Genomic DNA, 13157 nt, shown 5'->3' on the forward strand with positions numbered 1-13157 from the left:
CAGCTCTACAAGTCCCTGCTGAGACTACACTTGGAGTATTGTGTCTAGTTCTGGTCACCCTACTATAGGAAAGATACAAAGGCTTTGGAGAAGGTGCAAAGAAGGTTTACCAGGATGCTGCCTGGACTGGAGGACTTGCCTTATGAAGAGAGGTTGACTAAGCTCGGACTTTTCTCTTTGGAGAGAAGGAGGACGAGAGGTGACCTTCGAGGTAGACAAGATAATGAGAGGCATGGATAGAGTCAACAGCCAAAGACTTTTCCGCAGGGCAGGATTGACTGGCAGGAGATATTAGGAGAAAGGTATAGAGGGGAAGTCAGAGGAAGGTTCTTTACACAGAGAGTTGTGAATGCATGGAATGCGTTGCCAGCAGTGGTGGTGGAAGCAGGGTCATTTGGGACATTTAAGCAACTGCTGCACATGCACATGGATAGCAGTGAACTGAGGGGTGCGTAGGTTAAGTTATTTTATTTTACATTAGGATTAACCCTTGGCACAACATCATGAGCCAAAGGGCCTTTTGTGTGCTGTACTTTTCTGTGTTCTACATTCTATATTAAAAAGGGCAATTGGGAGTAATTGCAGCCAATTAAGGCCTATATCATCTACCAACTTGCTTAGCTGACCTTTGAAGGTCCCATTGGCTCTTTCTACAATTCCTGCTGCTCAGGGATGGTTTGCACAATGGAATTTTTGATTTATATTCAAACTCTTATATAGTGCCTTGTTTAGCTCCACACAGAAGAGACCGTACTGGTATTCCAAATCTGGGTATGATTTCCCTTAATATAATTTTACAAATAGTTGTTGCTGTGCAGTCAGTATAGGGATAAGCTTCAGTCCATTTTCTAAATACATCAATTATCACCAAACAATACTTATAACAATGACATCTAGGTAATTCTATAAAATCTAACTGGATAGTATCAAAAAGTGCACTTGGCAAGGGAGTTTCACCTCTGGACACTTTACTCCTTCCTGAGATTATGCTTTTGACAAATTAGGCAATTTGCAGCTGCTTGTTTTGCTTTTTCTTGCAGGTGGGGATTCCACCAAGTTTGGAGAATTCTGTTCACCATTTCCTCCTTACCTACATGCATAAGGGTATGAACATAATCAACTAGAATAGGCAAAATTGAGTTGGGCAGACATGTCTGTCCTCCCGGCGTAACCCAAAGCTTATTGTAACTAGTTACTTAACAACCATGGTTCATCCATCTTTGTTTTTCCTCATCAGAGGCATCCCCCAGATGCGTCCATATTTGTTCTGGGTCAGGCATGGTCGGGGTATCAGAAGAGGAAATAAGAGAAACTCCCTTTGGTTTCGTATTTGTCATTTGTTCAAAAGCTGTTTTCTTAGCAGCTGCATCAGTGGTGTTGTTGCTTTTACTGACATCAAAAGAATCAGAGGAGTGAGCAGAATATTTGATAATTGCCAATTGAGAGCACTGAGGAGATTACCAACACAAGCATTGAGTATAGGGGTTTCTGATGAGGCAAGGAAGCCATGCTGCTGCCAGATTTGACCAAAACCATGGGCATATCCAAAAGCATAGCAGGAATCAGTATAGATATTAGCTGACTTTCCTTTAGCAAGCATACAGGCACAGGTGAGAGCAAGAAGTTCAGCTTGCTGGGCAGAACAGGATGGATCAACAGAATAAGCTTCTATTGAATGGGAGAAAGTGACAAACGCATATCCTGACATGTGTTTACCCTCTGCAGAGATAGAAGAAGAAGAACCACGACCATAGTTTGAGAATATAGTTGCAGGAAGGCATACCCTGAGCAACACGGTCAAGCTTAGTAGAATAAAATGCAACAGGGCGTCAAGAGGAACCATATTGCTGGGTGAAAACAGCTGCAGCACAGGTGTCAATGATGAAAAAGGTTTTGTGCTGTAAAAGGGGCAACCTGATGAGGTTCCTGGAGAGGGCAACCAAGAGGTTGCCAGCTGCTTCCACTCTGGCAATCAACTGAGGGTTGCTTTGGGAAAGGACAGTTCTTGGACCAGTGTCCTGGTTGATTACAATTGAAACAAACGTGTGATTGTTGGGAGATTTTAGGGGGTGGGGGAGGCGGTGAAGAGTAATAAGAGGATGTATAGGGAGTAAGGGGCATCATGGACTGTTAGGGAATATTCATAGGAGGACCCCAAGGTCCATTGGGATGTTGTGAATGCATGGTACCAGTCCAACTGTCCTACCGTATTAGATGACAGTATGAGGGTTCCATTTGATAGCCTGACTGATCTTGCAGACGGAAAGGTCTATTTTGAATCCTGAATTTAGGTCTGGCCCCTGTAGTTTGGGCAAGTTCTGTCTTGACCTTGCTGATGGTAGCCTTATTGTTAGGATCCTTTAGTTCCCAGAAGTAACAAACCTCTTGGCTGAATTATGCAACCTTGGCATCTTGCCAGTGGATGTTGTGGGTTTTAGTATCTTTCTCTACCTGATCAGATAAGGCGGTCATACATAGGGCATTAAATTGGGTGATCGCCTTTGTGAGTAGTTAGCGCCACCAGACTAAGCGCCATAGCATTCCTTAAAATGGGTAAGGTACTCTTCAGCCCCTTCGCCTGAGCTGGGTTTACATGTTAAAACTTTACTCACATCAACTGCATAATACACTGCTTGGCGGAGATATATAATAATCCAATCTGATCTGTTAGGTTTGGCCTGGTGCTGGATTACAAGCTGGGGATGATTATTACATTGTAAAATTTCTAAGAACTCAACCCAGGGGAAAGGGTGCATTCTGTGAGGTGAAGTAGGTCTTGGGAGGCAGCATTATAAATGGTCCTAGTTCTATTAATGTAATTAACAAATCCGTCCGGATTCTTGCCATAATCTGGAGCCTTATTTTAAGTGGTTGAGAGTTCCTGAGGTTTACTTGGTTGATAATGATCCACAATTTGGGCTTGTCCCGGATTTAGGGCCTATGGATTAGGCACTCTTCTATTTGGGAAATTTTGCTGACTCTCCCACATCAGAGTGATTGCAAAGACTGATATTAAAGGTCCTGAAACTTTGATTGCAATTCATCAGTGTCTTTGGGATTTATTGGTATAGGGGCAGTGAAAATCAAAGGAGTTCCTTGAGTGTTTTTTCCACATTTTAATTTTAATTGACTCCTTGTGCGGTGGACTATGGGGTTGTGACAAACTGAATCCCTATTTAGCTGAACAGTTGGGGGAAGGGCATGGGCCTTGGCATGTTTGTCCTCAGAGTAGGGAGGGGAGTTCAGGCGACTTTTTGTTTTATGAAGCGTGTTTGTCTTGGTTGTATTGTAGGTGAGTTTTGAGGGGGGAGTCGGAGGAGGTCGGCTGACAGGATGGGAGGTGTAAAATATTTCCTCCTCCAAATCAGTGTCCCATTTCTCATCCGCAGATGGATCAGGATTCTCTAGTAATGGGTCTTTGGGAGAGGGGAGGGTGGGGTATAAGGAACAGTCTTTGTCCTTTTTATTTTTAAAACTATTTTCTCCCTAACCAATTCAATTCTGCTTCTAAATCATTCGCTTCGCATTTGCATTTTAGTTCTGTCCAATTTAGTTCAGATCCTTCCTCAGTTAATGGACTAATTCCCCTTTTAATACAGTTTTGCATGTTGATTGCATGGATTTTTCCCATTTTTCCCTAGCTACACTTTTCTACGCTGATATGGCTTCTTTCTGCTTACTTCCCTTTCTTTTTTTCCAAATCCCTTGTTCAATTTTAATGAGTAGATTTAAATCCTGTGTGCCTCCTAGAGGCCAATCCTTATTCTGTTGAGTAGCTGTGGTTGATATTTCCCTTAATTGTTTCTCATAGTTAGAATACAGACTTACATTTGTCCTTTGTTTTATCTAGAGTTGTACCCATACTTATCCTACTTACTTTAAACCTTCACAAACTACTGATCTACAGGGGCTGCAACCCCAATTACTACAGGGGCTCAAACCTCGCAAAACACAGGGTCTCCAACCCCACAAAACACAGGGGCACCAACCCCACAAAACATAAAACACCAACACAAAACACAAACATTCCCTCACCAACAAGCAAATGTACATCCAAAACGAATTTCAAAGGATTAAACTTCGCTCTGTCTCGTTTTCTCTCTCTCTCGCACACATAATGAACATTTTAGAAGATAACAACTCGACAATGAACAACAAGACTAATTATTTCTGCAAAGCATTCTTCTAAAACCCTGACAGTTTCTGTTTTTAGTACCGATTTAAACAATCTCATTTTGGGTTCCGTCAGGGTACTGTGAGAGTGAAATGGGGGAAGCATCACAAAGATGTAGACCGAGAGCAATCAAGGTATAATCTTACTTTGTGGGCCCACTGGCCTCAAGTCCGACTCTTAAGTGAAGCTCCTCTTTTCCAGTTTCACTCAAACGTAGCCCTTGTTGGAACCCTGCTCGCTGCACCAAATGTTAAAGTACAAATTTGAGATGGCTCAGGGAATCCATTGTGGACTACGGATCTGTAAGCCTTTCTCGTGGTTCGTCCTGGAGATCGTACCCTTTGGTGGTCTGGAATAAAAAGACTCTTACAGTTTAGTTTAATTTTAATCATTCCCTTCATTTACTAATAGCATCACTGTTACAATATAACAATGATATCTATAAGTCAAGCTAACTGGATTCTATGAATCCAGGAGAATAGAAATTGCTCTTCTTTTAAGAGTCCTGGCAGGTTACTCCGTCGTACTATCAAAAACAGACTATTTTTATACACAGGTTTACAAAGGCATTACTGTCACAAACACAAAAGTTAACAAAAGCACTGCATGTTCTGAACTAGACAGATAAAAGTGAAGGATAATAATTCGGGAGGGAAGTTAATTGATACCAATTTTCGTTCTGAGGTCAGAATTAAACATTGTTTAATTTCGGAAAGGAGCTGCCATGAATGTTATCACTTGGTGTTCTGTTTATACAAATTTACTGATGTTAAGGCAAATATTCTTAATTATCTTATCCTTCCTTGCCATACTTTTTTCTAGTGTGTAGTAAATGTGTTCTGTAATTCAAAATTACATATTAGTCCAACTGTTTAAGGAGAACATATATAGCAGACACATGATTCTTGACTGAAAGTAGATTCAATTCAGGGGCAAGAAAAACTCAATAACTCGGGCTCTCTGCCTACAGCCTTCATCTGTTGTCACAGCCGTTCATATCGTGCAAATATCTTCTGCTTGAATTGCTGTTGAGGACTTGTTTTGGATTGAGTTTTGTCTGGTTCCTCCCCCCTCATCTTATCATCATAGGTGACTACCAGGACTTGAGAAGTGCTGATAGCGTTGCTGTCGGGATTAATGGAACACTCAAACCTCTCCCCCCACAGCAAGGTGGCAATCCACAGAAATCCATTATTAACAGAGCTGATCAATTGGGTGGTTTACTTACTTTCCTTGTTATTTCAGATAATACAGTAGGTGCTAGGAAAGGTATATCTTATGCTATACTGCTTGCATTGATCAATATGCAGATAATTTAATTTGCTGCCTTATGCATTACAGCATAAAGTAATTGTATCTTGATGGCTGAATTTAATAGGGACAATAGTGAAACTGCCAGGCATAACATTATGTCACTGAAACAGATAGATTTTTGGAATGAGAAAATATAATTTAAGGTGAATGATATTATGTGGTTGTAAATTCCTGCTGCATGTGAATACCTCATGGTGCTGGGTCCACTATCATTCATTATTTATAAAACGATTTGAATGAGAACACAGGAAGCATGATTATTAAGTTTGCGGATGACTCCAAAATTGCTGGTGTAGTGGACAGTGAAAAGGTTTATCTAAGAGTGCTATGTGATCTTGATCAACTGGACCATTGGACCATGGAATGGCTGATGGAGTTTAATTTAGATAAATGTGAGGTATTACGTTTTGGTAAGACAAATCAGAGCAAAATTTTCCCTGGAGTGCAGGATGCTGAGGGATGAATGTATAAAAGTTTATAATGTTATGAGGGGCATAGGTGAGGTGAATGGCTAAGGTCTTTTCCCTAGGGTAGGGGAGTCAAAAACTAGAGGACATAGTTTAAGATGAAAGGGGAAAGCTTTAAAAGGGACCTGAGTGGAAACTCTTTCACACAGTGTGTTGCATATATGGAACCAGCTGCCAGAGAAAGTCATAGAGCTGGTTACAATTACAACATTTAAAAGAAATTTGGACAGGTCCAAGGATAGGAAGAATTTAGAGGAAAATGGGTCAAACACTAGCAAATGGGGCTGGTTCAGTTTAGGAAACCTGGTCAGCATGGACTAGTTGATCCAAGAGGTTTGTTTCTGTGCTGTATGGTTCTCCCACTGTATGGTGATTGGTGGCTTACATGCTCGTTACATCATTACTTGATGACATCATTGCTGCATGTTAAAACCTGACACCAGGTTTAAACTGCCATCAGTAAAGCGCAAACTCTCACTACAGAGATTGCTGGATCTAAGTGGATACTTTTCATTGAGATCAGCAACTGTTGCTTTGCTGCTGACTGCAAAATGCAGACTATTATTTTGCTGTAAACAAAGCATTAACTAACGCACACTTTTAAGGACATAAAATAAAGGAGTTGGTCACTTACCCCTTCAAATTTGCCCTGTCATTCAGTAAGATTATGGCTGATCTATGATCTATCTTCATATTAATTTGCCTTTGCCCAATAACTGTTGGGATTTATGTTAACTAAGCTATTATTGAGTTAAAATCGGAAACTAATACATGCTATTTGATGCCATTTCAAAGGTACTTTTTGTAATATGTTTGTGGAAGAGTTACAAACTTCTGCCACTCCTTGCAAATAAACATGAAACTCCTGATATGTTGACTGTACATTTTTAGATTCTATCCCACAGTCAAAGATTCTCATAGATTTCTGAATTTGACCTTTCTCCAAAGAGTCTGAGAAAAGATATGTAGGCAAATTTCTGAAGTTGTACTAGTAGTGGTAGTGATGACAGGGAATTTCAACTTCCAAAAAATTAATTAGGATAGTTATAGTGTGAAAGATTTAGATTGAGCAGAGTTCTTAATGCATCTGAGGTGCTTTTTAAGGCAGTACATTGAAGACCTTAGAAGAGGAGTGGTCTTAAACTTAGTTTTAGGTACTGAAGTGGTTAGAAACATCAGTAGGGGATAATTTTGCAGACAGCAAACAAGATTCAAGATTGTTATGGAAAAGGACAAGGTTGAACCTAAAATCAAAGTTCTAAACAGGGGAAAGCTGATTTTAGTGAGGTCAGATACGATTTGGCCAGTGCAGATTGGGAGCAGATACTTTGATGTAAATCTGTGTCAAATTCAAGAAGGAAATTGGGACAGTGCAAGGCTTACATGTTCCAATAAAGACAAAAAAAGCGGGGACCAACAAATCCAGAAAACCATAGATATCAATGGATATACAGGTAGTTCTGGGATAATGCGCATTTCGTCAGTGCGATTTAGGTACAACTTTGCTGAAGAATTAGGGAACAGTAATTTCGAGAACACTTAACTCAGTTGGCAATGTTGCGAATCCAGCGGGGATTGGTCTTTTGCTTTGTTCTGTGCATGTGCCGATATCTGCACCGAAATCTCCACGCCATTCTGCGCATGCGCCAAAGTCTGCCCCATTCTGTTAAAAATCACACACCAGGTTAGAGTCCAACAGGTTTAATTGGAAGCACACTAGCTTTCGGAGCGACGCTCCTTCATCAGGGGACTATCACCTGATGAAGGAGCGTCGCTCCGAAAGCTAGTGTGCTTCCAATTAAACCTGTTGGACTCTAACCTGGTGTTGTGTGATTTTTAACTTTGTACACCCCAGTCCAACACCGGCATCTCCCATTCTGTGCATGTGCCGGTGTTTGTGCCTTTCTGCGCATGCTCAATGTTGGTGCTGGTCATTGTGCTGTTCCGTGTATGTGCTGATGTCTGAGCCGGAATCGCCGTACCATTCTGCGCGTGTGCGATGTCGGTGTTGGTCGTGTGTCGTTCTGCACATGCGCAGTCTCTGGGCTGGTCTTTGTGTCATACTGCGCATACGCCGATGTCAGCTGCCGACAGAGGAATTTTCTGTGAGAAGTACTTTACAGAGACCAGCTTTCTTACATTTTAAAATATATTGTGTCATATTTACTTTTGTTTGATTAATAAATATGATTTCAATCTTCATTCAGGCTTTTGGGTGGTTTTTGAGCGATCGTGAGTGATATTTTTTGCCAGTCTGCTCCAACCCCACTTTTCACGTAGGCGCCCTTATTTCTATTAAATGAAGTTTAGCTTGGAACACAACTATGGTGTTATAGGAGAACTACGGACAGGATTGGCTCAAGAGAAAAATGCTGGCCTGTGACAGAAGCCCTAGAGGAGTGCAAATGTGTAAGGGGAAACATGAAAAAGAAATTAGGAGAGCAAAAAAGTGGCATGAAAGAATAATGGCAGGTAAAATAAAGGAAAATCTTCAATTAATTTCCAAGTACATTAAGGTAGAAGGACAACTTGGGAAAGAGTAGGACCGCAGTGGCTAGTTGCGCATGGAACTGGAAGATATTAGTGTATCTAAATGAATACAGGTAGTTATAGAGTCATAGAGATGTACTGCACGGAAACAGTCCTTTTAGTCCAACTCATCCATGTCGACCAGATATCCTAACCTAGTCCCATTTGCCAGCACTTGGCCCATATCCCTCTAAACCAGTCCTATTCATATACCCAGCCAGATGCCTTTTAAATGCTATAATTGTACCAGCTTCTGCCACTTCCTGTGGCAGTTCATTCCATACACGCACCACCCTCTGTGAAAAAGTTGCCTCTTGGTTCCTTTTATATCTTTTCCCTCTCACCCTAAACCTATGCCCTCTAGTGCTGGACTCCCCCATCCCAGGGAAAAGACTTTGTCTATTTATCCTATCCATGCCCCTCATAATTTTATAAATCTTTAGAGGGTCACCAGTCAACCTCCGATGCTCCACGGAAAACAGCTCCAGCATATTCAGCCTCTCCCTAAAATTCAAATCCACCAACCCTGGCAACATCCTTGTAAATCTTTTTTGAACCCTTTCAAGTTTCACAACATCCTTCCGAGGCCAGAATTGCAGGCAATATTCCAAAAGTGGCCAGATCAATGTCCTGTACAGCTGCAACACAACCTCCCAACTCCTGTACTCAATGCTCTGTCCAATAAAGGAAAGCATACCAAACGCTGCCTTCACTATGCTATTTACCTCCAACTCCACTTTCAAGGAACTATGAACCTCCACTCCAAGATCTGTTTGTTCAGCAACACTCCCCAGGACCTTACCATTAAGTGTATAAGCCGAGCTCTGATTTATCTTTCCAAAATGCAGTACCTCACATTTATCTAAATTAAACTCCATCTGCCACTCCTCAGTCCATTGACCCATCTGATCAAGATCCTACTGGACTCTGAGGTAACCTTCTTTGCTGTGCACTGCACCTCCAATTTTGGTGTCACCTGCAAATTTACTAATTATACCTCCCTATGTTCACATCCAAATCATTTATATGAGTGATGAAAAACAGTGGACCCAGCACTGATCCTTGTGGCACACCACTGGTCACAGGCCTCCCATCTGAAAACTAACCCTCCAGCACCACCGTTTGTCTTTTATCCTCAAGCCAGTTCTGTATTCAAATGGCTAGTTTTCCCTGTATTCCATGAGATCTAACTTTGCTAACCAGTCTAGCGTAAGGAACCTTGTCAAACGCCCTACTGAAGTCCATATGGATCATATCCGCTTCTTTGCCCTCATCACCTTTTTTACATCTTCCTTTTTTTAAATAAAAGTGTTTTTGAATTCCCTAGGAGTTTTCCAGGACTTTAGGATTTGTGGAAGATTACTGCCACACATCCACTATTGCTGTAACTGGTACTATTCTGTTATGCATCCCATCAGGTCCAGGGGATTTATCAATCTTTAGCACCATTAGTTGCCCCAGCACCTTTTGTTAGGGATAATTATTGTATTTAGTTTCTGTACTCCTTTTGCTCCTTAGTTATTTTGTAATTTTGGAATACTGTTAGTTAACAGTATATTTGCAGAATTACAGAAAAAATGTCCTCCCCTTTTATTTTTAACACCAGTGACAGCCCCCATGTCACAGTGATGCTTTATTCTATGTTCTCGACTGGAGAACATTTTTCACGAGAATGAGTCCATTGTTATTCTAGTTTTCAATAGGTTTGCGTCTTCCCACTTTGCAAAGTTGTATTGTGAAGTAACCATTAAAAGATATCCCTTTGGAGAAGTCCCAAGTTTTACTTCGAACAGTTATGCCAGGATCTCTTTAAATATTTTGTTTTACTGTTTTACGGTGTTTTGCTACCTTCTAAGCTCTATTTTTGCTGTGAGCAGTAAGTAAGAGTAGTGTTTCTCATCCGTTAAATCTGCATTTGTCCATGGAATTTCTTCAGTGTTTTACATGGTAAATTGCTGACAGCCAGACATCCAAATGGCATAACACCCTCTACAGGCTTTAAATCTTTGCATTCCCTTCATCAATTAAACCAAAGAGTTGTTAATTGCTAGCACAATCTGAACCAGTAAATGATTGTACAGTCAATTTGATGTCAAATTAGATACTAAAAGTAGAAAATAATAGAAGGAAAGAAAAATCGCATGGAAGCTTGGAGAAATAGATAAATAATTTTCAACAATTAGAAACTGAAGGAATGAAACTCCAGAACTGTAAATTGCAGTTTTCAGTTCAAGAGAGGATGTTTGACTTTAAAAATTATTACACTGTTACCAGGTACCTACATTGAATAGCCAATGTCTAACATTTTTGATGAGTTTAGTCAGCCTGTATATGAGGAAGGTCCAGGAACATTGCACCATTCAATATGTTTGTGAATTCTTAATTATTACATACTGTTTGAGAGTCTTTTAGAACAATATTACATATGGGACAGAAACTTCCAGAAACTTAAATTTACCTAAATTTATGCAGTTACTGATGCCAAATTTGCAAATAAGTAATAGTGAGCATTATAAGCCTCATCAAAACCATAAAACCAGACCTAATGAATCGGGAGGACATGAGCCTTTTTCAATATCCTATTGTGTATTGTGTTGCTATTTGTTTTACATTATGTACTACTGGTAGTTTGTGTTCTCTCTATCCAATGGCTATTAACAGTTTAATGAAAATAAGAAGTGCATTCTTAAAGAAACTGAACATCTTGGGCTATGGTGAGATGTATAATAGAATAAGATGAAATGATCACCCTGACATGAGATTGTCCTGCCGCAGCAGCCCCTGCCATCTTAAGCTGTGTAGCAAGACTCTTGCAGTGGCATTGCAGGTTCCCAATTGATACTCAGCATTGCTTGTTAAATAACCTGTTAAAAGTCCAACTAGCCATTGGGGAAAAATTTCACTTGGAAATCAATGCCGGATTGAGCTTGCCACTTGCTCAAACGATCGGCCAAACTGCAGATCAAGCTATGACCCATTAACACCAGACACAAACCCTCTTTCACCAATGTCACTGCCACCTAACTTTTAAGGAGCAATGAGTACCCACCAGGCATTTATGCTATGGCCCTGACATTGCACTCTGCAATATCAAATTTGTGAAGCAAAGCACACCAGGGAAAGGTGCGGCCACAAGTTGGAGGTCTATGTAGGTGTTGGCCGATTCTGGTTAGTCAAGTTGGGAGAGGTAAGTGAGCTAAGGTGTAAGGGAAGGAGCTGCAGGTACATTTGGTCACTGAGCCTTCAATGGAAGAACATTGGCATTGTATACATGAGATGTTGATGGTATGAGCATGTAGACTCTAGGGTCTCTCGCCATTGTGCGGCACTGACTCTTACTGCGTTACATTTTCCTGACACCATCACTGCTGGGTGATTGCCTGAAATAGACATTACTGCATAATTCGCCAGCCAAAAACTGGGCAATGTTAAATGGCAAGGGACCTAAGGTGTCAAGTAAATGCATTGCTAATCCTGCTTCAACATGATGTTGTTGGAACTCATTGTATACTTAACTATATTTCATCCTTGGTGACTGCGGAGTGATGTTTTCAGGTGCAATTAAACACCCAGGCACTACACTGGGGACCACATGACCATTGAAAAACAAATTTATTACAAACCCAAACAATGTACTTAAGTGTCAGCCATTAACCCCCATACTCTCTCAAACCTGTATTCTCCCCTTCCTGCCCCACATTACTGAGCTCCCCTGTTGTGCAGATCAGGTTGTGGACCCCTGCTTCACAGTAGCCCTGAATATTTCTGGAGGTGATACTGGGATGCTTTTGTTCAGAAGGGCCAGCATGACAAGGGTAATCATGCCTGAGGCAAGGTGTTATTTCCTAATCGGAACTTCCAAGGATTAGAGTGGGGTGAACAAGATGGATAAGGAGGGCCTAGCCACCTCTGCAGTCTCTTTGAGTCTACCAGAGTGTGGCTGGTTCTCCAGCTGCCCAGTCTCCACTGAGCATGGGGCACCTGGACAGTAGCCAAGGTTCCCCTGCATCCGTCTTGCAGTTGCTTTGTCAATGATAGTCCTGAACATCCAAGAGGGTTGGGTCTGTCTCCATTGTAACTGCCAAACTGTTAATTGAGACAGCCAGATGGTCACTAAATTAGCTGCACCGCCCTGATTCTCAGCATGGAGAGTCATATTGTTCCGAATGTTGGCTAATCCTGTTCATCATTCAACAGGTCCATGAAGTTCCTCATTGCTGGAACCACACGGTCTTCTGCCATGGGCTCTGAAGGAGCCTAGTCACTGGCACTACTTCAAGTACCTGTGGCCTGGGGTAATTCTCTTTCACTCATATGTGCAACAGTGGATATAAGATCCTCTGGGACCAACCTCCCATCACACACTCCCTTTGTCTGTCGAACCCACCAAACGTTCGGTATCACTGTTGGTGCGGAGTCCAAATGGTAGCCTTGCCAATGGTTTCTGCATGCTTGAACAATGTCTTCTTCTGAGTTTGAGGTCTCTTCAGGAGAAAATGGTTGTTGTTTGGCTCAGGCACTGGACATAATGGGTGCAGCTGTAACACTGAAGAGGCAGGAGGTGTTTCCAACAGTTAGAAGCAATGCCTGATGCAGCACGCTGCACCAGGCAAATGTCAACATTTTAGTGCTATTGCAAGTGGTATTTACTCATTTGCTGGCACATGGATAAC

General features: G+C 41.4%; 1 protein-coding gene across 6 annotated transcripts in view; it reads left to right on the top strand.

Annotated features, from left to right (window-relative positions):
• Positions 1–13157, top strand: part of LOC140482816 (RAC-gamma serine/threonine-protein kinase) — a 457507-nt gene that overhangs the window by 244111 nt on the left and 200239 nt on the right. The window lies entirely within an intron of this gene.

The sequence above is a fragment of the Chiloscyllium punctatum genome, chromosome 11 (assembly GCF_047496795.1).
Source record: "Chiloscyllium punctatum isolate Juve2018m chromosome 11, sChiPun1.3, whole genome shotgun sequence".
In the NCBI taxonomy this organism is placed as follows: domain Eukaryota; kingdom Metazoa; phylum Chordata; class Chondrichthyes; order Orectolobiformes; family Hemiscylliidae; genus Chiloscyllium; species Chiloscyllium punctatum.